A 26843-nucleotide genomic window follows, 5' to 3' on the forward strand; every position below is an offset into this window, starting at 1 on the left:
ATTTGATGTTTTGTTGTGTAAATATTTTATTATGTAAGTTTTTTTTTTTTTCCTTTTTTGTTCATCTTTTTAAGGAACCTTAAGATTTAATGTAACTTTTATTTAATGCATAACATCGGATTGATTTTTTAAACAAAGTATTCTTAACGGGAAAAATATTTGAAATGAGGCATAATTACAAAATGATAAATCTGTACTTCTATTAATTTTTAACTTGGTTCCATATTAGAATTAAATAAATAAAAACTTTGAAGACATCAAATAGGTTTTTTAAGCAACATATTAATTTCAATACCAAATTAATTTTATATTTTTATAACAAATTTTTACATAAGAAATTTCACCAAAATTTGTGTTTGGTTACAGAAAAAAATACACTTTGCCTTTTTCATTTAAGAGTGTATAAAAGAAAAAAAATAGTATAGATATTAAAATATTTAAACATCTTTTTCGTTAATTATAATTATTTTTAAAGCAACTTCACATTTAATCTGCTTTTTTGTAAGCACAAAGTGATTTATAGCAAAATTGATAGCTGGATATTGCTTAGATAATCTGGTAATTTTAGAATATTACATCAACAACTTTTCTCTTCAGGTATCTGACTGGGTGAAAATCAGCAATTACGATAAAAAAAATTTTGATTTTATTTTGTTATTCATATTTAAACTCTTGTTCATTAGCTTTCCCAAACCCTTAAAAGTTTAATCTCCAATTTTTAGAAATGAAGTTATTTTTTCGTATGTTGTGAGGTGAAACCAAACCAAAATTAAACTCACGAAAATGAAACTAAAATATTTTGCTTTGAGTATTGGAACCTTTATTTATTTCAATAAATTATATATATATATATATATATATATATATATATATATATATATATATATATATATATATATATATATATATATATATATATATATATATATATATATATATATATATATATATATATATATATATATATATATATATATATATATATATATATATATATATATATATATATATATATATATATATATATATATATATATATATATATATATATATATATATATATATATATATATATATATATATATATATCCGGAGAACATTGGTTTTGAGAAAATTTTCTTACTCTAACACACATTAACAAAAAATAGTTTATTAAAGAATTCTTCAAATTTTAAATGTAGATTTTGTATAAATTCAACGTTGTTTTTAAGTAAAAGCTATTTCATTGTTTTTTTTTAATATTAGGATTTTAGTTCAAAACATAGGTAGCCATATTATTGATCTGTAAAAAAAAATATTTTAAATTTATGCTTTACAATTTGTTGTGGAGCAGTTAGCGTGATATGAAAAATTTGTAGTTTTTAAGCTCAAACTTGCCCTTATTTTGAAAAATTATTTTACGAATTTTTAAACTTTCAAATTTTAGCTTGCTAACCAAACATAAAATTAAAATTTTAATCGAGTCTTTTTTAAAAAAAAAATTTCGCCGAAACCGGCCGAATATCTTAAATTTGAATTTTAATAGTTATAAAAAGTTTTTTTCGTACTCAATATAAAAAACAAGTATATTTGAACTTCGACTTATAACACTACACACAATGTACTATTTAAAATACCTGGAGTAATGTTTTAACACAAAAAATAAATTTTGAGGTAGTTTACAAGGGTGTAGATGTTGCCCTTTCAAAAGTATAAAAATGAAGTAATTTAGTTTTCAAAGATAAAAATAATAGTTTAATTTCTAGCAGGACTTAAGCCTCTGAACAAGGCTTTATTTCAATACATTTATTCAAATCCAGTGTTTCACTTGTAATAATTCACTTGTAACCTCTGAGCAAGGCTTTACGTATACATATATTCAAATTCAGTGTTTCACTTGTAATAATTCACTTGTAACCTCTGAGCAAGGCTTTACATATACATATATTCAAATTCAGTGTTTCACTTGTAATAATTCACTTGTAACCTCTGAGCAAGGCTTTACATATACATATATTCAAATTCAGTGTTTCACTTGTAATAATTCACTTGTAACCTCTGAGCAAGGCTTTACGTATACATATATTCAAATTCAGTGTTTCACTTGTAATAATTCACTTGTAACCTCTGAGCAAGGCTTTACATATACATATATTCAAATTCAGTGTTTCACTTGTAATAATTTAAAATAGAATACTAGAAATACTTCTTTCTTTGCTAATATTTTTGAAATTCCTTTTTCAAGTTCTCCCTTCGTTATTTTGTTTGTACTATTGAACTTGTTCTTTTCTTCCGAAAAAAAAAGAATATTTGCAATTTATTGCTGTTTTACTATAAAAAGATATAGTTGGGTTAATTAACAGACGTAGTCAAAAGAGAAAAAAAAACACTAGTGATTGTTTAGTTTTTCCTTTCTTTCCAATTAGTATTTTAGACAACGAGCACATTGTTCGTTATTGGTCCTCTACAAGATGCATACGGAATCGTTCAGATATTTTCTTTTAAAAATTCTTAACATTTGTTTTATTAGTATTTCTGTAATAAAAGGTAAATATTTTTCAAGATAAACTCGTTAGTAGTTTTATTCATGTGTCAAAAATCGATCCACATATTTCGCACTGAGACGGCTCAATTTTATTATTTTTGTTTTATTGTAGTTGTCGATTAGAAAATGCTATTTTAAATATTAATAAGAAGTATAATGACATTATTTTAATTAATGGTACCTCACTAGCAGCCCTGTTAACTTTTGTTCCTTGTAATTGTTTTAATGTAATGCATACCGTTGTGCAATGTTCACAAACCGGTTTAGTTATTAATGCATATAGTGTTCTGCCCCAAAAGTAAGGAGACCATAATATTCTATGGTCACCCATCGCATGGAAAGCGTACATAAGTTGTATGGTTTCTAAGTACGAAGCGCATGTTGGGTGGGATTGATGGATGAAACGTTAGGTTGGGATTGATGGATGGAACATTGGATTGGGACTGATGGACGAACTGGGTGGATTTGATGCTGGGCAGTCTTATAAGAGGTCGCTATAATGCTGGAGAAACATTTTGTGGTAAATTCTTACATTATTAATTTTCAACATAGAACGTTCAGATAAATTAAGAGTATAACTTGAAGTTTCAAGTGCGGAAATGTTTTTTTTTCTTTCGAAATATCAAAATAAGAATTATGGCAGAATTTACTGCGTAATCCTGAATAATTATTCTTACAGAATTTGTTTGCATTTTGATATTTTTTTTAAAAAAAAATCAGCGTTTTATAACTTGTTTGACTCATAGTTTATTCTGAATTCTTTTTCTATACTATAAATTTTATATTACCCACGTAAATAAAACAGAATTTTTCATAAAGCGTTTCTCCAGCAGTAGTGCGCCCTCTTATGGATAAAATGTGATTTGGCTCGAACTTGGAAATGATCAGGATCTCGCAGTTGCTGAGGGCTTAAAAGTCTTTTTGTTTGTCTCAGCATGATTCAAGAGAAAAAAAAAATCAACGTCACGCCAACAAGTTCTGCACCAAGTTTCAGCAACTTCTGTGTGGACACGTTCAGATGGTATCCTGTCTCGTTCTTTCGTTTTAAGTGGTATATTATGACCAAATGTGATCTGGATCACACGGTAAATAAGAAACACTCCAGTATACACAAAAAAAAAAAAAAAAAAAAACACGAGAATGTGAAGCGAATACAAGTTACTTTGAACTCATAACAGGACTCATTGCTGATGAAGTAAGGCTTTGAGGAATGAAACTCATCGAATCATTCTTGGCATAAAGTATCATTTCTCGCTGTTGGTGAAGAAAAATATGATAAATCTTCTGCCTGATATGTATCGCCCAATTTTTTTTTAATTATCTAACCAATCTTATAAATTTTGAGATAGTATGCGGAAAGAAAAAAAAAGGCCCAAATGCATAAACTTAGTTTTATAGAAATGAAAGATGCAAGAATTTTATTTTACCACACTCACAAATAAGAAAGATACAGCAGAAATATGAAAAATACAGTTTGTGACAAAAAACCAAACTTGTGGTATAGAAAAAAATTATTAGCTATAATAAATATGAAGTGATTATAAAAGTGCATATAAAATTACACACGGTCACGGTTAGCGATCGGTTTACGACTTCCTGTCAAGAACTCGTACTAAAAATTAAACAGATTTGTAAGAAACAGGGTTTGAAAAATCCCAGCCCACCTAGGTTTTTCATCAGAAACATGGGGTTTATTGGGTTTTCGATGAAAACCAAGTTTTTTTTCAAAAATTCTTTTTTATAGTTTTAGATTGTTACGCTATTATTTTTATTTCTTAAGGATAAGCAGATTGTTGCATAAAAATTTGAATCTACTCAATTAAAAGATCCTCTGTTTTTAATTTTTGTTCAAATTTTTGGTTGCTTTAAAATTCATGTTTTTCGTTAAAATGTTTATTTACATTATGTAAAGTTTCCTAATAATAGGTTTGGCTAAAAATGATTTTGTTTAAGTTCATCATAAAAGTAAATGTAACACATTTGCTGGTCTAGTAGCGAAATATAAAAATTTGTTGAAACAATTTTTTCAATATTTTTGACAAATTTCTTCATTTACTCTTTTTTTTTAAATATACATGAAAAAAATTGGAAATCTTAATTTCTGCACTTAATTTTACAACTAAATTTCAATGAAGTCATTAAAAACTGAATGCAGATTAGTTTCATATGCTAACTTTAACAATCTGATTGACATTAAAAAGTTCTTAATTTTTAAAAAAGTACTTAATTTTTTCAGAAAAAAGTCCTTAAAAGTGCTTAATTTCTGATTTGTTGAAAGAGTGGGAACCCTTTTATATAATGCAAAAACCTAACACCTTGCTTAGAAATGTTGTACCTTCAAATAACAAAGTATTAAATTACATCATGTCTAAAAACTAACCTTGCTAGCAAATTACCTTCAAATAACAAAGTATTAAATTACACATTTCTCGAAATTAAGGACGTTTATCCCTATTATGTTGTATCTGTAGTCCAACTCAAAAGACCAAGTACTGAGACAAACTTCTCTTTGAGGAAGTATTTGGTAAAACTAACGAGCTTAGCTTGGAATGTAGGGCTTATTACTTCTCCAGTGTGCCAGACGACTAAGTAATTTAATTCTTCAACTGATTCCCAATGAGAAATTTTTGTCAGCATTTGTGCTTTTACCAATAATCTAAATAATCTTCACTTATTATTTTACTCATTTAAATTTTCCTTATTTTTTTTAACTATATACACCAAAAAATTCGACCTACAGAATTGACTTTTGCCATTTTGAGAAATATCATGGCTAAAGAAACACAAATGCTTTCAATAATTGCTAACTTAAATTTAATACTTATGTTTATTTTATCCTATACAGACTTCGTCCAGTTACTTAGACCGCTTAATTGTATCGACCAGAAATATTCCTAGTTGCCAGTATAATGATATTTAGTTGCGAAATTTTTAATCAATTTGTTTAACAATTTGGAAAATTTTTTTGATGCCAATTTGCTCATTAAATTCTCTCTACTGTGTAGACACGATTGACTTAAAAAAAAACCATGCTCACTGTTTACTTGGACAACGGGGTCATTTGTTATATATTTTTCCTGTACATTTTTTTCCCTCTTAAAGCAAAATGGCGGTATAACCTTTTTGTATTATTAATAAAAGGTTTTCTGTTATTCGTTTCATGACAAGCGTAAAAAAATGCATAAACAAGGTTGACTGAGGTTGTTTACTCTCTGGACTACCGTATCTTTCTCCCGTGAGCATCAACTTATATTTAAAAAGAAAAAAAAATGGTTTTGCAGGTGCATACTAGGGAAATATGTGAAGTCGGTTATTTGTAAACATTGCACACTGGTGTTCATGTTATTATTAGGTTGTCTTTAAAGTATTGAGCCTTTTGCGAACACAGTTTTAATTTCGAAAATCTGTGACTCGGCATCTTTTATACTAATTAATAACTGACTGTTGCGTTTAATAAATGTGTCCGAAATATTCATATTTTTATCACCAAACGTAAGCATGGAAGATAAGAAAATTTTACTCATAATTGAGCCAAATTTTACAATTTTATTCTTAAAATGGCTGCTAATGCTGTGGCACTATTTGGAGTGGTGTGTTACTGTCAGTCTCTTTCTCTTTCAAAACTCAGTGGCGTGACAGCTCATAGAGGGCCAAGGCCTTCTGTGCCCATCTCAGTTTTCTTGACCTTGGGCTCTGGAGTGCAGGAGCATAGATATTCTGTTTAGGTGGTCAACCGAACGTGAAGCCCCCAGTGTTTAGTTTCCAAGCATGCTTGGTACTCATTTATCGACCCACTGAAGGGATGAAAGGCTGAGTCAACCTTGCCCGGCCCGAGGATCGAACCCAGGACCTGTGGCACGGGAAGCGGGTTGTAAGACTACCAATGTTCAATTCTGTAGCCTTTTAATTTTGAACCCAACCCAGAACACAAAAGAAGTCCTGGATCAAGTATTGGGAGAAGTTTACTTTCGTGGAGGAATTTTTGATGAAACTAACCCTCATTAGCGTTGCATGGAGTAGAAAGCCACGAAAACTTCTCGTGGTTCGCCTGATGGCTAGGAAACTCTAAACCATGATCCATCTACCACTGAAAATATTTTACATCAGCCCGCTGGTTGGCACGAGCTGGGTGCAGAATTCGAATCGACCAGCCATCAATGGGATTCGAACCCGGGTCACCTCATTGGAAGGCAAGATGTGATATTTAAAATCGATGTTATGTAAAAACTGGAATTGAAGGAGCGTTGGCAGATCAAAGCTTCGGACCGAAGAAGATTCTTCAGCCACGCCAAAGTGGTCCGAACATCTGTAAACTTATATAATTCGATATTGTTAGATCAAGAAAAGGTTTCTATTTTTCAGAATGAGTTAAGAAGTCATTTCCCGTGAAAGAATATTTTTTGACTGTTTTTGCTATGTTGTGTATCCATTAGAATTTAGTAGAAACATTGAAGTTGTTACACGTTACTGTGTTAAAGAGTGATTGTAATTAATAATTTTCTGTATCGAGATGGAACTGGTACACTTTGAGCTTCTTAAGGCTTCGTCTTCAATCATATGATTTGACTATTCACTTTTACTGATCATCTAGCCTAGGGGGCGAAGTTTTTACAGCTCGCCATTCATGATAATTTTAAGAGAGTAAGTTTTGTCTTTCAAACTGCCATGGTTTTCCCTGAGTTTGCTGTTGACAAATATGGTGAGCAAGAGTTTTAAAAAAGATTATTAAAACATGCGCAAAGATGTACATCTCAAAAAGACTGAAATCTATGTTATTAGATGTGATGAACATGTTTTTAGCATCTTGGGTTTTCCTCGTAAAGAAAAAGAATTCTTGAATTTGGGATGGAAAACAGGTGGAAATTGAATCCAAATATATTTTATGATTAAGTGAAATTTGTGTTGTTAGAGTGGGTAGAATCCTAGTTCACTTCACGAACGTAGACTCAGAATCTGGAGAAGTTTGACAATTGTTAATTTGATAGATCTTGATTTGAGATTTTGAAGGACAAAAAAATGCAATTGTTTCATTTTGTAGCAAGTGTAATTCATTTTCACAAAATGGCCAAAAGGAGTCACTCGAAATTTGACAGCTCTCCGATCTCAAGAGCTTAAATTCTGCTTGAGCTATGTGTCTAACGAAAATAAAAGTTTCGATTGCTTGGTTACAAATAGCAGAACTCTAATTACTAATGATAATTCAACTTCAATCGCTATTGAGGACGGAAATTTTCAGCCGAAACTCTGCTGTATAGTATAACAAGTATCCATGGTTTTTCTGATTGCACCAAAAATGATTCATCGCCAGTCAAATCAATTACCATTTAACATTTTGACCATTTTTTTACATAAACTGACAGACACATCAAAGTATTTACACTAGTGAGCCTACTAATTAAATCAAGGGTTAATCTGGATTTTCCAACGTAAGGAGCGAAGATTTACGAGTTCTTTCATGCAGAACCTCTCGTTACCGTTGAAGAAATGATGTTACTTATGCCACTTGCCAGTTAGCAAGCCTGCTTGAAATCAAGTGATTTTCTAAGACAGAGAGTGTGTTTGTTTTTTTCAGTGGCGCCATCTATGGCCAAGAACGTCGTGAACACGTGCCCGACGTCCTACCAATCAGGCTATTCCGCCATCAAAGAATGATTAATAACGACCATTACAAGGAAGTAATGACAAAAAGTATTAACGCAGAGTTAAAAAGTTTTCCATTCAAAGATGTAATTTTTTAACTAGAATAATCTCACCATAATTTCAAAAAATGAGGAATTACTTTGTCGAAAACAATGTGGTTGACTAAGAACGACCTTAAACCTCCTCGGATCTTGATAGATAGAAAATCTAGGGCTATCCCACGAGAAAGCACTCAAAATCACGGATTGCAGAACAAAAAATAACATTCTTCGATTCAAATATGATATTTGAATTTCGAAAACTGTAAAACCTTAGAATCTAGGAAAAAACGAGAAAATTTGATTCTGTAGTCTAAGGGAAGACGTTAAATGTAAAGAACAAAATGTTTTTATATTTCTAATAAATTGCTATTATTCAAAATGTGTTTGATTCAATTCATAAGCTCGCTACTTAAATAAAAATATGATAAGCGTCTCAAAGTGACACGATTTTTCTACTCTCCATATTTTCCCACCCTCTGTAACCAGGGTTACGAAAAATCCTGCATTTTCCCTATGGTAGTACATTTCAGTAACAAGTGGGACAAAGGAAGATTTGCAGATACCATGGTAACGGAAAGTGCGGATGGTGGTAAAGTCGCATAACCTTGACTGTTTTCTCATATAATTTCCTAGTGCTCAATACTTTAAAGACAACCCAATATTTTTGTATTCTTATATTTATTGCAAAACTTTTAAAGCGTTTAAGTAGACTAATATATTTTATATAAATTTTATTAAAATTATTTTTAAATTGTATAAATGAATAGTGATGAGAATGATTGAATTTTCAAGTTCAAGTAGTTTTTTTAATCTTCCTCCTTTCACATTCTTATGTTTTTTAGTGTTTGAATTTCTTAATCATGAAATTTAAAAAGATTGCCTTTTTCAAAGTACGCGCGAATGTTCATGTGTACCTTTGTAGTCAATCAAAGCATATTTATCTTAGAAATATTGTTCCTATCATGTAGCTATGCATCGTCATGTAAGGGGAAGAGAGTTTTTTAAGGTTGTAACAAGGTTTTTTAAGGTTCTTAATCCCTTTTGCGGTGGGTATTAAACTCTTAAGTTCAAAAAAAAAAAAATAAATAAATAAAAATTTAGAATATAAAAAAAAAATGTATGCCTCTTCATTGGTGTTTTTATTTAAAACGTGCTAAAAATGTTGAAATTATTAGTTTTCTTAAAGCTTCTTAAAAATTTTAATCAATTATTCTTTTTATAAGGAAACGTTTTTAAAATAATCTCTAAACTAATTTACCACAAATTTCAAGATATTTTTTCACTGTTTGATACACACCGATTCTAATATACTTATTATATTGCGTAAATAAAAGAAAGAAATTAAAAATTATTATCAGCAGTAATTGGAGGTGTTTTAATATTTAAACAAGCATTAATATTAACATTATCTATTTTTTCAAATTATTCCATCATTTGATAGCGTTAAATATTTTAGTTGCTTCCTGATAATAAAATGGTAATAATAGAGAAAAGCAAAGATTTGTTCTTATTCAGTGGGCAACTAACAAATTTTTAGCTTCGAAGTTGAATAGAGTTAAATAGATTTAATTATTAAGGATTTAAATGGGCCATATTAGCTCCCTTTCATATTTGGAATTAGATAAATGCATTTATGTACACTTTAAAATACATAATATTATGCATGTATTATTACATAGCGATGAATACATGCTTTTCATAGTTTTACTGATTATGTAGCAGATTAACTGGTTAATTAAAACAACCTGATAAATCAAAGAAAAGGAAACATCAGACATTTAAATGATCCAAAGAGTAATATAAAAATTAAATGTATAATTAATTGCGTATAATTAGAGCACCTATGTAGCACGAAAACCCTTAATAGATCTGCAACGAGAGGTAATCAGTTTTTTTTATTGTTCAGCATTTAAAATTCATTTGTGAGGCATTACTGTGTGCTTTAAAAAAAGTAAGTTCGCCTTAACTAATAAAAATTTTTTAATTTATTAATCTTTGACTTTTTACAGTCAATCTATTTAGAAATTTCATTGTTGCCCAGCGTCAGTAAAAAGTTGAAAAAGTAAAAAGGGGTTAAGAATCAATGAAGTGTTCGAAGTTTTGAGTAAAATGGAAGGGTTTACTATGAAACAATGGCAAGCCTTGCAAAATTAGAAATTAATTTGAAAAATATTAAAAAAAAGTTATCCGTAAGACCCTCTACATCGAGATTTTTAAATTAATATTTTCGTGCTTATAACTATACTCTGTAAAAATAAATTTAAAAAAATTCAATGAAATTTCTTTGCCTTTTAAAAATGTTTTTTATATTGATTGTGCAAGTTTGAAAATTGAAGAGCAAACATTTGTGGCTTGTAATGAAATTTCGAAATTAGCTCTAGAAATATTATCTATCACGCTGACGCAACTCATAAGTTAATTTTCTATAAGACTTAACCTTATAAGTTTCGTTGCTAATACAGAACATGTCATAATTTTACCATGTAGTGGATAACGTTGTTTGAAGTTTGCTTTCTGTGAGTGCTACTTCCTATTTCGTTTTTTTTCTTCCGAAATAAGCTAAAGTTTTCTTTTGACTTCTGTTAAACATAATACGAATTAAATAAAGTAACTTATCCTTTGCATCCATTGAGTCTGGTAGCAGGAACTCTGCATCACTGCAGATCATTTTTTCTTCCTCCAGATTTTTTATAAGGCTAAAAAATTGTTGAGAGGAGAATTTTTTTTTCTATTCCAAAATTTATTCAATTACTTATTTTTTTGTTAATCTGGATTTATATGAACTGAAGAAATTTAATGATTTTCTAAAATTCCAAACAAATTTTCCTTAACTAAAATTTTGGAAAACAATGATAATTCAAATGGCAAGAATAATTTTTTTTTGAAAAATATATATTTCTCAAAACTCTTATTTGGTTACAGATCCCATGTAAGATTAATTTTTAACATAAATTTTTTATCTTCGTTATACACAGATGCAAATTGTGCTTCTATGCACTTGTCAGATTACTTATACACAGATGTAAATATGTAAATTTTGCTGTTATGCACTTAGTCAGATTACTTATACACAGATGTAAATATGTAAATTTTGCTGTTATGCACTTAGTCAGATTACTTATACACAGATGTAAATATGTAAATTTTGCTGCTGTTCACTTGTCAGACTAAGCATAGTTTTTACGATAAAAGTCTCCGTCTAACTCTAGTAGGATAACAGAGAAATTTGAATTTATAAAGATAGTGATGCAGATTGTCTTCGTAATTTCTGCTACCAGGTCTTACTAATTAGATGTTATTAATTATTATTACCTTATTGTTAGATTATTACCACTAATTAGATGTTCTAAAACGGTAGATTGCTCAAGTTTATTATCAACAAATTGTGTTCGCAGCAATTCTAGAGCTTTAGTTGGGAGTGCATAGGGTAACTAAAGTGAAACTGCAGAGAATCTGTATTTGAGACAATTACAGTAATTCTTTGGAGTTTGCAGTCTTAGGAATTAAATTTAAATGTACTCCAACAAATGCGATCAGTTTATTATAACTATTCTGATATTCAAAGTTGTTTTTATGATGGCCCTGTTGTCATAGGAAATTACTCCGTTTAGAAAATAAAATACTATTTTTGTGACTGTTGTGGTTTGTAACAGTCATTCATGGCCGTTACGTTAAGATTTTCCCTTCAGCCAGTGTCCTTTATGCTAATTATGAAAATGGCGTGATATGTCGGTATTAAAAGCATATTTTTCAAACATGAAAAACTTTTCTGGTCATAATTTTGCAATACTTGAAAAGTTACACGAATTCTGTGTTATTTAAACTCGCAAAACTATGCTGAAATTGACAACTATTCTGCATGTAAGTGAAAAATAAAGCCGAATTGGCGATTAAAAAAAATCAAAACACATAATTTTCTAACTATAAATTTTTTGTTTATTTTAAAGTACACATAATTATTTTACGGTTAGTTAGTATGAATAGTTTAAAATTATAGCTTTGTGTCAAACTTAAAGCCTACAAAGTGTGGCTCTTTGTTTTGTAGGCAAAATTGAGCCGAACTATCATAATACTTACAATTTTGAAATTGAAATCATTGCCGACTTCCCATTTCATCTATTCGCATTCTCTGCATGGGAGGTTTCTTCACATCATTTTTATGTATAATTCTGTAAGCTTCAATTCAAAACTTGATATTTCTTTCAATTGCAGTTTTGAGGTAAGAATGAAAGTGGTAGTTACCGATTTTCTTTAAATAAAATTTAAGAAAACAGTGCAATATCCTAAATAATGTTCTTTAACTGAGGTTTTTCGTTGGATAATTAGCAAAAAAAAATTTTTTTTTTATCAGAATTCACGTGAATCCCAGTAAATTAGCTGAATTTGTTCTGCGTGTTAGACATGCATTATCTATAGTAATCAAAATAAACTTAACTAGATGAGTGATGTAAAAGGTTCCTGGAGAAAAAAAAATAGATTTAATATAAAGATGTTCGCTTTGTCGTTCCGTTAATTTTACAATTTACACAAAATATTAAAACTGTGAGAAGGGAGAATGGCGCAGCCATCCGTGCTTTTGTATTTCGGTATTAGAACAAGTGAAGTTCTCTCCTCCACATGCAACATAAAATGTAGCTATTTATTTCGTTGTGAAATTCTAAAATCATCGTCGGCAAGCTGCAACGATCAAGTGCTTTTAAAGAAATAATTCTGAATGCTATTTATCAACAAATAATTTTCTTTTTTTTAAATCAGAGGTCATATCTTAGTTTTCTACTTGCTATATTTTTTGTAATTAAAAGCATAAAAGCTACAAAGTTTGTTATGATAAGTGAGTATACTTTGCAACAACATACATTGAGAGTAGCAAAACTTCAAATATTTTATTTTATATTCCAAATGTGCCAATGAACTGATTTATTTTTATATTTATTTGAGACAAGCGTTCTCATTTTTGAAAAGAAATTTAGTAAATATTTATATCAGGGTTGGCAAGTTTTAACCATGGTTTTAACCGTTATGTCAAAACACTTTCTGACTAGTGTCAAAACCCCCGAATTTTGGTGTGAGGATAATTATTCGTTATTATAAATAAGAAGTATTTGTAAATGTACATACATATAAAATTACAAGTGATCAGCATTTAATTATGTTCTTGAATTATTTTGACATAAAACTCTGTTTTGACAATTACTTAAATTTTGGTGTAGAATATAAAATTACTAATAAAAATGTCTAAAATTTCAGTTTATCCAATCTGTTAATTTGTTGAATCATTGAAAATATATAGAAAAACAATCGTTTTATAAAAGCAACACTCAGCAATCATTTTATTTATTATGTTTGCAATTAATTTTCATTTACTACCATTTTAACTCCTTCTCCTAAAGCATACGATTATTAAAGAAAGAAAGTTTTGAATCTCTTTGTACTTTAAGTTAATTTTTCACTTTAGTATGAATAAAACCGAAATTCGAAACTATTCTTTCCTTTATTGCTGGCTGCCTAGACTGGAATGTCGAACTATTATAATATAATAAAATAACATGTAACTGGAAACTATCGACTCTCTATCTGGCCTCAATCATATCAGGGCTTTTGCTGATGGATCTTCTGACTCCACCTTCACCAACGGAGGTGCGGGAGGGGTACTGCTCCTACCTGATGATCAAAAACGAGAATTCGCAACTGGTGCTGGAAAAATCGCATCTAATTTTACAGCAGAATTGATAGCCATTTCTACGGCTATCGAAACGTACATCAATCTTGAACCTTCGGAGCAGCTTAGTGGTATCACCATCTTCAGCGACTGCAGGTCTGCCTTACAGGCCCTCGATCAGCAAAGGTACCTCAAGCCTTGTCCTGAATATCATAGAACAACTTGGACAACTTCAGCGTCTCCGGAAAAATTGCTTCTTGCAGTGGATTCCCGCCCATGTGAACCTAGAGTTCAATGAAATAGCTGATTCCTTGGCTAAAAATGCCAGAGATCTAAATCAAAATTCAATCCCAACCACGTTGGCAGATGCAAATGCTTATGCAAAGTCAAGACTATTCACCCCTTTAAAAATCAAAGCCCACGATCAAATAACTAATCTTGACATCGATAGGAAGACAGCCACTACTCTCATCAGACTAAGAACAAAACATCATAAAAACATGAAAATTTCTACAGATAAGACTAGAAAATATCAAAACTGTGGCAACTGTCTTAATGTGGAACTAACACCATATCATGTTTTTAACTGCCCTGCAGTCGCTGCAGGCCTTCACCTCTTAAACTACCCCACAGAAGAGGATTTGTATTCTTTTAATGCCATAGAAATAACAAAAACTATTCAAGCACACCATGAAATATGATTCTATAGAGGATACGACACCAACCAACCAACATGTAACTGGGAAATTTATTCTAATAACTGCATTAAATATTGGTAGTAATTTAATTGAAACTATGAATTGTTCGATTGAAAAAATTATTAACTCATTTAATTAAACATTTATATTTTTGCTAATTATAATTAGTTCAGTAATCGGAGAGAATTCAATGAACCTCTCTGAGAATTCTTAGAGAAAATTCTCAGAGCTTAATATGAGCTAAATTTCTCTTTGAATCAAAATTTCCCCCAAAATTTCAGCTTTTTTAAAAAAAAAACTTTCTCAAAATAGTTTTAGAAAATAAAGTTTATATATGAAAGAAAAATATTTTACACAATTCTTGAATAAACTAGGATATGTATTATAAAATAATAGAGATAAAAGTATATTGAAATAGTAGTAATTTATCAAATTAAAAAGGTACCATTTTTATTAACTTAAGGAATTCAAACTAATAAATACAGAAATTAACATATTTTTTTTTTAACAAGAAAAAGTTTTATAAAGCGACGCATTTATAACGCATTTTGTAGGAATTTTTGAGATCAAAAGATTTTCCCTGTCTGCCTGGTTTTTCTCTAAAGCTTCATTTTTACGCGGTCAGCCATATTCTGTTACCATGAATATAATTAATAATAAATATTGAGAAACAATAAAAAAAAATTTAAGTTGAGAAAGGTGATTATTGGCGAAGACTTTAATTTTGCTTAATCTAAAAAATATGCTTAAATTGTAACATAAAAAATTTAAATCACCTATTAAGATTGATGATAAATAACAACTTATAGTTTCTGGCAGTAATATAAACTGAATAGTTATAATATGGGTCTTAAAGTATTAAGAGTACCATTAGAAAAACCAGCAATAGTTTTAATTTTGGCCAAATGTTTGTATGAGATATATACTATATCATAATTATTGTAGTATATAATGCAAGTATTGTGCATGATTTAGTATCTAATAAATTGTCTCCAATGCCATAAAAGAAATTTGACCCAGGTTCTTGACGGACTTCGTCAGTTTTTGACACTTTTCGACTAGTTTCTGACGTGTCTTGTCAGAAACCAGCATTTGAAGTTAAACACCCAATTGTGATTTGTATATACAGGAATAGATTGTATCCTGTTTACTGGATAAAGGATGAATTTGAAGTGCCGAAAATATTTTGTTTATGGAATACTCAAGTATTCCTTGAGTTTTTAAGATATAGTCAGAATACTGTAGGTTTTTATCAATTGAAAATAATTTTTATGTAGCAAACACTATTTTGATGCAGGAAAATTATATATCTATATTTTTCTATCTGAAATGCATTTTATGAAAATGTTAAATGGATATAAAACGATAAGCAACCCTTTTAACATTACCTTAAACGTTACTAACCTTAGTTTTTATTTAAAAAAAAAGCCGTTTCCTCGAAACATATTTTTCAACGCAACTTTTTTCTGTTGAGTAAAGGTTAAATTTTTCTTCGACTCGTAAACTAATTTTGTAAAACTTAAACTAATGATTAGTTCAATTCCTTAATGGTAATTATTGCGCATTTTTATAAAATTCATATTACTTTTAATTTTACACTATAGTTTGTAATCTCAATTGGCCAATTTTGTAAAGCTCTTTCAAAACACGAAAGAAAACATTAACTATTTATGAATCTGTTTGGTTTGGTTTTATTTTATTTAAAGTAGAAAAATAGGCTTAAAATTGGATCAGAATATCGATCTTGGCTCACTGGTGAGGGGCATGACTTGAAGCCCCTCACCACTTGACCGATTTTTGATGTATTTTTAGAGCTACTAAAAACCAGTCTCATTCTGTTCTAAAATAATGTAAAAATAAAATTCACACGGGGTGTTTTTTGATATGAGCGATGCAGGCTATATTGTTTTCTAAATTGCTTTGGCCAGAGTCGCGAAATTTTATTCTTAAAAATCTAAACCTCATTCTAAAAAGTCCTGGCAAACGCATTTGATTATTCCAAGCATCAGACGCGACGATAATTTCGCCGCCAACCTCAAAAATCAGAAACTGCTGAAAGTGGAAGCATATAATATCTATATATTCTGCACAACTTCCCATGTTTAAGTCGAAATTTATTTTCTTATCTGGGGAACTAAACTAAGTAGAATAATACAAAATTTACCACAGGAAAATATCGGCCATATCTTAAAACGAAAGAAAAATGTGTCTTCGTTTAAATACAAAGGTATTAAAATTTCCGAAAACAAAATGGCCGGTTGAGTTAAAATCTGTCTAACTTGTAAAATTTTATACTTGTAAAATTTTGAGTCCCTAACTAGGCTGTGAATACTCAGAAGCGTATTAGAGAGTCTGATTCAGAATGTTCTAACTTAAAATCTTTTGTTGGTTTAAACTTCCTTAAATGTCCCAGTTTTCAAATTATTTAAACTTATTTCTATCACTTAATTATTTGGTGATTAAGGCAGGAGATATACTTGTTATTCTGGCTCAGAAACATCCGCTAAATGGGTTTCCCACCATTTTTCTGGGTCGTTTTTCACCGACATTTTAGGCTTAGCAAAGGCCAGTAGCATCCAAAACTTTAGGTAAACGATTGCCCTTGGTTGAAACTAACTCCCTTTTTCCCTAATAAAGTTTTCATTTGTTTCTAGTACTAATGATAAATTTATTTCATTTATTGTATTTTTAAATAATTTAACATTTCTTGAATTACAGTAATAAGTTTACTTATGAGAACAAAAAATTTAAAAGGTTCATTTCTCCTGAGAGAATCAATAAAAAATTAGTTTTATTGCAGAAGATTATATTGTTTTAGTGATTTAGTTTAATAAAGTTTTTAACCATAGTTTTTATTTCTATGACTCATTGGCTATTTACGACAGTTTACATTTGTTCTTAGCATAACCTTAAGTGTTTTCCTAAAAAATGTATTAACTTTATTCAGTACTTGTTAATTGTATAGTAATAAATAAGCTAATTATAATTATTGTAGTAAATTAATGTCATCATAATGTCCGTCGCTTTTAAAATCTGATTTTTTTTTCGTCTGCTAAATGCAGTATTATGACAACTCTTGCAGGAAAGAGTATAGATTGTAATTAACTTAATCGTTCTTTTATTCTAGTGAATCAAATCCTGAAATATTTGAAAAGTATTTAAAGGTGCTTTTTTTCATTGGAGAATTGTAAAAGTGCTTAATTTTCTTGATATTTTTCTTTGCCCTGTCGATTGTCGTCGTTAAAAAAACATGATTTTCGCAATTTTTCCTTTTATATTTATCAGAAACTAGTTATTTTATTCTTATGTATAGTCAGTGAAAATGCTTTTTGCATTTTGTTTATTTTATGCTTATAAATAAACAATATGCATAAAGAATATGCACAAAGAGTATGCAATAGAAAGAAAAATCCCTATTACGAGTATGCTTATCCTAATTCTGTTTTTTTTTTAAATTTTTTTAAGAAATGATAAAAATTTTAGAGTGCTTAAAAAGTTCTTATTTTTCGTTGAAAAACTTGGTTACGCACCCTAGATTTCAAAAATCATACTTTCAAGATACATTAATTTTAAAAAAACTTAAAAAATTAAAGAGAGAAAGAATTTTCTCTTATTTTTCAATTGTTAAAAGTAATATTAACTCTTGTTATTGGTTTCCTTTTGTAAGAACATAAAAAGTAATAAGGTTTTGTTTAACTTAATTTTTTCATGAAGGCTATTGAAGAAATCATTAATTATATAAACAAGATTTTTTAATTACTTAAAAATATATTTTTGTGATTTGTGCTAAATTTAATATTTTTGCTCTTTGAAAAAAAATATGTCGTTTTTCAATGTTTAACGAATTTAAATAAATCCTATCATTGTTCTCCTTTTGGATTTTCCTCATTCATGTTTAAGTCTGGAAAATTTTTGTATTAAATAAATTTTTCTAGCAGCGATTTTATTTTTTATAGTGTAATATTGAATGATTTTTTTAAAAGTGATCAATTGTTTAAAATTAATTTGAAATAAGTAATGTTGCCTAGTTTGAATTGTGTGTTTAGAAAAAAATTGTTATTTTAACGCTCGTAAATCTTAAAATATGATTGAAACAAAAAAAATTTTCGAAATTTTGAAAGCAAGAAAAACGTTTAACAGGAACATCACAAGTTTGCAAAACTTGCAAAATTTTTTATAGTCCAAAAAACGAATACATAGTTATTTTCGGTTAAAATCGACCAAACAAATTTCAAGATTACCAAATGATAGAAAATTTAGATACACAGTTTCATAAAATGGCTAACATGTCTAAAAGATATCGAAGTTATAATATTTTTAAAAGACTGATTTTAAAGATGTGGGAGAGATGAAAATTGGAATATGAGTCCATTTATTATTTTAAATCATTAATGATTCATTACAAAAGACAAAAAATCGTCCTTCCCACATAGCACTGATTTTTTTTCTTTCAAATTAATACAACAATGGCCTTTTAGCTTATATTTGAAAATTCTGAATAGAAACAGGGATTATTTTAGGAGCAGTTTAGGTTCGTTAACATACACGTCACAAAATTCTTAAAAATTGTTCACAGATTAATTTTTCGAAAATAGACTCTTCGCAAAAATTTTTTTTTTTAAAAAAGCAGAATTAATGTCTTTAACTCATTTTAAAACTAAATCTTAAAAGACATGGTTTTTATTTTTTCTCACAAAAACAGGACCTTTCAAAAAGTTTGAAAAATCCCTGATGAATCCCCTTTAAAATTTGCTTTTCTGTTTTATTTTATGTTTATGTATCATTACGACACCAAAGTAATCTAGAAATATTTTCCCCTCTTTTTTTTGTTGATGGATTTCCCCTATTTTTGAGTGAAACTCTCATTTGTTATATACCATTTGACTTCCCTAACTTCAATACGTTGTTTAAATACCGTTAAATTTGTCGCTGTACAGCCACTTTCGGCCCTCGTGATAAACTATACAGTAAGTTGTACAGTCAATTAGTACACGATTTGTCTCAGATTTTCCTTTTAAGAAAACATATTTAGGGAAGAAAATTGAAACTTTGTTAAAAAAAAAAAACTATCTTTCGAAGGTGCATGCTAAACACCAGGGCCGTCTAGTGTACAATAATTTCTTTAGATGAAATAAAATCTAATAAAACAAACTTCTTACTAATCAGGAATTAATGAAATTAAACTTCGTGAATTAATAAAAAAAATTTAGAGTCGGAAGTGTTTTTATAGCACAGAACATAAATATGCACATTTATGTTCTCATGAGATCTTGTTTATGCCGATAACAAAAGGTCATTATTTGATTCTATTTGGAGTAGTAATCTATAGCTCTGCCATGCAATTATAAAAACGCACTGTCGCTTTTTTTTAGTTAATTGCACGACAATTTAAAAGCTATTTTGAGTTAAGTTAAAAATAGAATCCAGTAATAAAGATTTTCTTATCTTGTGCATAAATTTAAATTGTTTTAATAATTATTAAAGGAAAAATTAATGTATTTGAATTAATTTTCTTAAGCTATTCCTGTTCATCCTACTCTATTAAAATTTCAATTTTTGCATAAAACTGCTTTTAAATATTTGTATATGATTAAAATTAATATGAGTTGTAAAATTTCGGAATTTTATTTGATTTTCTTTAAGGATTTTTTTATTTTTTGCTATTTTGAAGTGCTGTAAAATCCTAGTAAACTCCATTGTGCGAAATGGCGCTTTATTCTTGTCTCCAAACTGTTGCCAACGACGGAATGACTTATTTACATTGGAGTATAATATTGGCGTAGATAAAAGCATATGCAATTGTTACTTGAATACGGAAAATACATAAACTTACAACGAAAAAAAGGCAGTAACCTATAAAAACTGACCAATCACCATATAATTAAATTGCAAACTTTAACATCGCCAATGTCACCAAATCTATCATGCAAAGTTTACTAGGAATAAGCCTTAAGTGAAATCAATTTACTTAAAATATAGAAAACTCTTTTATTCCCTATTTGTTTTTACTAAGATGTGTTACTAGCCCATACTCTAATTGTCTGGCGCAGCATATCCTCCTTTGGATCTTGTGCCATAAAACTTCTACATTCAATCAATCAATCAGCCCATACACTAAATTCGTAAGTAAAAATGAACTGTAGGGAAATCATTGCATGTGATTAAAATTTAAAATTTAATTTCATTTTTATATATTTTCCATTTTTAAGAGCCGTCAAGTTTTACATTTAGTTTTTTTATTGTTGATGATTTAGGGTATATTGGTCAAAAAGGCATAAAAATGCAGTATAAAAATTTTTCAACTTGTTAAAGAATACGTGATTAAAACTAATAAAATGAATGAATAATTTAATAAAACGCTGCAAATAAAACGTTGCTTCTCACTTGCTCAAAAACAATAAATCGCATGAAATTTCTGAATTGAAATTAATTTCAAGAAGTCGTGAAAGAATAAAGGAAAAAGAAGTTTTTTTTTAGATTCTGCATTTAAAAATTATTAATTTCAAAGCAAAGTTATAACAAAAAAATATTAAGAGTTAGAATTGAGTTATAAATATGCTCATTAGTTTGCGTGGAACTTATTAAACAGAGTAAAACAATATAAATACTAAAATTTGTAAAAAATAATAATAAAAAAAAACATATCTAATTTTCCTTTATAAATGCGCATTAAAAGTTCGAGAGTTAATTTGCTTGTGCCATGTAAAACGTTCGGTCTGTTCCATTTAAAAATTATATACACTATTATAAAATAATTACTTATTTATAAAAAGCTTTGGAACTTATCAATTTGTTTAAAACAATTTACTCGCAACGATTTTTTTTTAAACTTTTGGGTACATAAAATTCAACTGCTCTAAATAAAGTTGTATTAAAAATTATGGGAAGAAACTAGCAATTTATTTTGGAAACTTATCGACAACAACTGATTTTCTGAAATATTTTTAATAAGGAATTATAAATTTTAATATTAGTAATTATTTCTTGTTTAGTGATATTTTTTTATCACCAAAATTTGGTGATATTTTAATTTTAAAAACCAAAAAGGCTCAGTAAGAAAACTCGCTGTACTACATGCATAGTATGTTGAAAATATTTATTTGTTATGAGATAATAATTAATAAGATTAAGTCACTAATAATTAATTTTGAAAAAAAAATCTAGTTTTGAAAAGTGAAAAATTCTATCAACAGGACTTTTCAACGTAACGTATACGTATAGAAAAGGAAATTGCCTTGATAATTTCTATTACTTATGAAGAAAAACAAATGGAAATAATACACAATTAAATTTGAAAATGTGAAAACTATTTTTCAGTATGAAAGAAAACAAAACATTCAGCTTCTAGCAAATTTATTTAAATTCTTGTGAAGAATAAGAGAGAATACAATATAAAACGCAAAATGTAATAATTCAAATAGTTTCGAATGCAAAATCACTCTCATACAATTTTAAAATCACAATATGAACAGTTGAATTTACAAGATTTCGGAAATTTTCGTTTTTCTTTGGATTCTCTTCACGCAAGGTTACGTTTGGCGATAAAAATGTCAAATTTTTATATCTTTACTGTTGTAATTTAGCAGCGAATTTTCAGGCTATGGGCTTTCTATCAGAATACCTGTAAAATTCTAAGATTTTAGCTTGTGAGTTTTTCCTTATGAGTTGAATAACAAAAAACGCAAATTTTTCTGGAAAGCAAATTTTCTATAGTTTTGGAAACAAAGAAAAAAAATTATATTAGTTCTCAAGTGCATGAATATTTTAGTAAGCTTTCCTCAAAAATCATTTTCTGCCACAGTGTTATTTATTCTTGGGTGGAGATAAGGTAGCGCGGTTTTTATTGGGGTATATATTTAGTAAGAAAAATACCAAAATATAAACGTGAAGAAATATTTTTTTTTTTGGATCACTCAGAAAATGTACAAAAATTCCTCTGAGTTAATAAAAGTTATAAATTATATGTTCCAGGCTGTTAAAAGGTTTTAAACACAAATTTGTTTGGTTTTATTTAGATTGAAATTATAGGGTATAATTCCAGGTAGAATGATTTAAAATAACTGTAATATGTAGAACCCATTGGTGTTTCGAACAATACTCTCTTTTATTTTGATAATAATAGATGGATGTGATAAAATGTACAAAAATGCCTCTTAGAAAATTAAAGCGTAAAATATATGTTCCAGGCTGTTAAAAGTTTTTAAATACCAATTTATTTGGTTTTATTAAGATTGAAATTATAGGGTTTGATTACAGGTAGAATTATTGAAAGGAACTGATAATTTATAGAACCCATTGATGTTAGTCTTTTATTTCAAAAATAATGGATAAATGTGATAAATGAACGAAATTCTTTCCTTCTAATTGTAAATTATAATTTTGAAAAAATTTATTAGGCATTATTTTTTTATAGTAGCTAAAAACTCAGTTATCAAATGTTATCATGCAGTTGAACACACAGAAAAGTTTTCTTATGCTATTAATTACAAAACTTTACTTTTTAGAGGTTCTATCTCATTTTGTTTCTATAAACTTGTCATTGGGTTTCCATGAGCAAGCACCTACGGGAAAATGTATACTTTTATTATTAATTAATCTTAATTGTTATTAACTTAATTTTACAAATCTTAATACAATAATTGTTTATTTTGGTTAGTAATTTGTTTTAAATTAAAATACTCATAATCAATGTTTGAATAATATTGAAAAATTTTCAAAATTTTTTTAATTGATTCAAAATTATTATCTTTTTTCAAATTTCTTTTAAAACTTCGGGAATATTTTCAAGAAGCATTCGAAATAAATTATAAATTTTTTAATATGCAAATATTGTTATCGTTCTCTTTTGATATAACAAATAGTTTTGAGTAAAAATATTCGAATAAAATTTACAAAAAATACAATAATATAGTAATAACATAATAATATAGTAATAATAAGATAATAATATAGTAATAATAACATAATAATATTGTCACAATAATATAGTAATAATAACATAATAATATAGTAATAATAACATAATAGCATTCTTTTATTTATCATTTCAAAATAGCAACGTACAACAAAAAATTTAAACAATTGTAATTAAATTAAAATATAGTTCTTCCTCAATTATTCACTCTTGTAGACAAGTGATAAAAAATGTAACAGTTTTACAAACAATAAAAAATTTTTTTTTAGTGTTGGTGACTTGAGTGTGTTCAAATTGTTTCGGCATAACACGTGACCTGTTGTGTAACAATATTCTAATTGTTAAGAAACACAAGAAAAAAAAATGTTTGGCAAATTGAATTGCACTTGTTTAAAGCAGGTTTCAAATGTTGTTAATACACTTTAATTTATTATATACTTATGTAAACTATTAATGATTGTTTTTAATTAAATATTGTAATGGTTTTTTTGACTTCCTCGATTTGCGTTATTAGTTTTTTAGGAAATTTACAAACAATTTAAAAAAAGATTTAAATCAATTTATTTTTAATGGATAAACATGTTTTCATCACTATACTTTTCCTAAAATTTTTAAGTGGCTTAGTTGCTTTTGTTAATTGACTTGACAAATTGTTATAATCAAAATACAGTATTATTTTAAGAAGCTTTTATATTTAAGGCTACACAGTACCCTAAAATTCGCAAAAATATGCAAAAAAATATTTTTGCATTTTTGGGTGGCTAATGTGGTTGGGAAGCAAGTTGAAAAATTTTGCATCTGAGATCTAATTAGTTTTAGAGATATTAGGATTTTTCCGAGTTGTGTCAGACTCACAATTTGACAAGCGAGGGGGCGTGGTTAATTTCGTTTTCTTTTAAATCTAATTTTAAAACTTTTTTTTTCAAAAAAAGACTTATTTTATTTCGATGATTATTAATTTTCACTTTCTCCAAAAGTTATCAAATTTCACTTTCACTTCTAGAAGCATTGTTATTTATTTATGTTCGGTGTTTGATGGATGCGTTCTAAAGTTGTGTTTTTACTAAATTTTTATTTATAAAAAGTCTTTTTTAAGACTAATATTTTTTAATTTATAAATACATTCGTAACAGAATATTTGTTATACTTGATTGATTGAATATTTATATAATTATGCTAGCTATTTCTTTAATCCTATTGCTTTGTTTGTCTAAACCAATGTTACGTGTATTTTAGCCGATACAGGTTACATATAAATTTTAAATGTGAAAAAATATAATACTATTAATATTCAAGTAAATTAGTGTTTTTGGACCAGCAATAAGTTTGTTTATAATATATTAAGAAAGTAGGACTGTACAAGCATTTTTAGTTTTGGTTTTATGGTTCTCTTTACTTTAAATGTCATTTTCTCAGAATTTCTTTTTTGTTGATGCCACTGTTTTCGATTCCCTAAGGCTTTTTTCCCTTTAAAGATAAAGCCTTGAAATTTTTTGTAGAAACTTTTATGTATATACAGACCAAAAGTTAGTATGGATTTCAGTGTGAGATGTATACATTTTTTTTAATAAAAATTTGAAGTTGGAGTTTTTAGAATTTTCGGGTTTTCCACGTGTTTAGTAACGATAAAAATAATTAAGATTCAACTAAGTATCAGAGCATCAAATCCATACTAACTTTTGTTCCTAATAATCTAAGATATTTATATTATTTAAAATAACTGAAAAATTTTGAAAATTAAAAAAGTTATAAAAATTTAAAAAAATTTAAATTAATAAAATTAAAATTTAAATTTTTTAAATTGTGGTTTGTCGATTTCCCTTTTCTTTTTGAAAATCAGTTTAATAATATAATACAAATGAAAATCTATTATTACTTTTAATATTACAGGCCTTAAAAAATTTTTTTAAAAAAGGGTACCGTGTAGCCTTAAATGATTTTCTTATTCAATATTTTTCAAGACTATAAATAAACAGCCATGAGTTTAAAACGAGAATATAAAAAAAAATCATATACTGTTGAACAGTGTTTGCAAGATTCGTGCGTATTTTTATTCTCATTAAAAAAAAAGTCATTTCAAGCATAAAGCAAATGTCTTCCCATATTTAAACTGGTCATTATGTGTATTTCTGCGATTTTATTTAATAAAACAAAGGCGAATTTACTCTTCATACTCATTAGTTTTACAATATTGAGAATCTCGTCCTTAGCCGTGATTTAGTTATTACCTCAACTGAATTCACATTTTTAAATTAATTATAAAACAACTTTTTTTTAAGTGTCAATGAGCTTGGAACTAATAGTTAGTAGGAAGCTTACTAATACAATTACCGATAGCACTAGTATATGTTTCATATATTCTATATTATAAATTTTAAAAACTCGTCAAATTGAATACTTTTGTCAGTAACATAATGCATATTGAATAGTTCATGTAATGCAAGTATCTGCTACTCGTGATCAAAAATGACATTCTTACTATCTGGCTTATTTGGGCTGTTACTAATCAATTATTATTTTTTTACTCTAACAATTTCCGTGTACCAGAACATTGTAAAAGTCATGTTTACAATAACATTTGACCCTGTTATATGATATTTATTACATAGCCGTGTATAGTAATTAGATATGCACTAAAATTTAAATTTTTAAAATTACTGTTATTGCTTTGCGTTGCACATTCCAAAATTATATCTGTAAATTACTAGGTGTTGACGCCGAAAATTGCAATTTATTTATTTTAAAAACATTTTAGCCAAAAGCAAACTTTAATTATTATTTTTATATTATAAATCTCTCGACATCAAACAAATGTTGCAGTCAATATTGAAATAGACAATTTTGTAAATATATTCTTAAGAATTTGTAAACTTCAGAAATTTTTTTATTGAAGTCGTGCAGATATCTAATTCAGGCTCTTGATTACTAGAATTGTTCCCCTCTTGAATTAAAACATTAAGTTTTAAGTAGTTTTTTAGTAATCCTCTTAATTTCTTTTATCGTATTTTAGACATTTAATGAATTTCCGAGTAATTGAAATTTATTTTACTTGTGAAATCATTAACTTTATATTACAAAATAGGTAGGCATTTCTTTTCCTATTCCATTAAAGAACTTTTATCTGTAAAAAAATGTTTAAGAATTTTTATCGAAACTAATGCAAAAGCAAATAAATTTAAATTAAATAACATTTATAATGTAATATTACAATACCTATATTTTACAAAAGTCATATTTCAGTACAAATGTTTAAAATGTTTATTTCTTTTTACTAAAAGTTAAAAAAATTAGCGCATTCATCGCGTGTGTGTAAATGAAAGATAAAGCACACCCCATCAAATAGTAATAAAAAAATAGTAAAAAAATT

Source organism: Parasteatoda tepidariorum, chromosome 1, assembly GCF_982258835.1.
Source record: "Parasteatoda tepidariorum strain Cologne lab strain chromosome 1, Ptep-v5.0, whole genome shotgun sequence".
In the NCBI taxonomy this organism is placed as follows: Eukaryota; Metazoa; Arthropoda; class Arachnida; order Araneae; family Theridiidae; genus Parasteatoda; species Parasteatoda tepidariorum.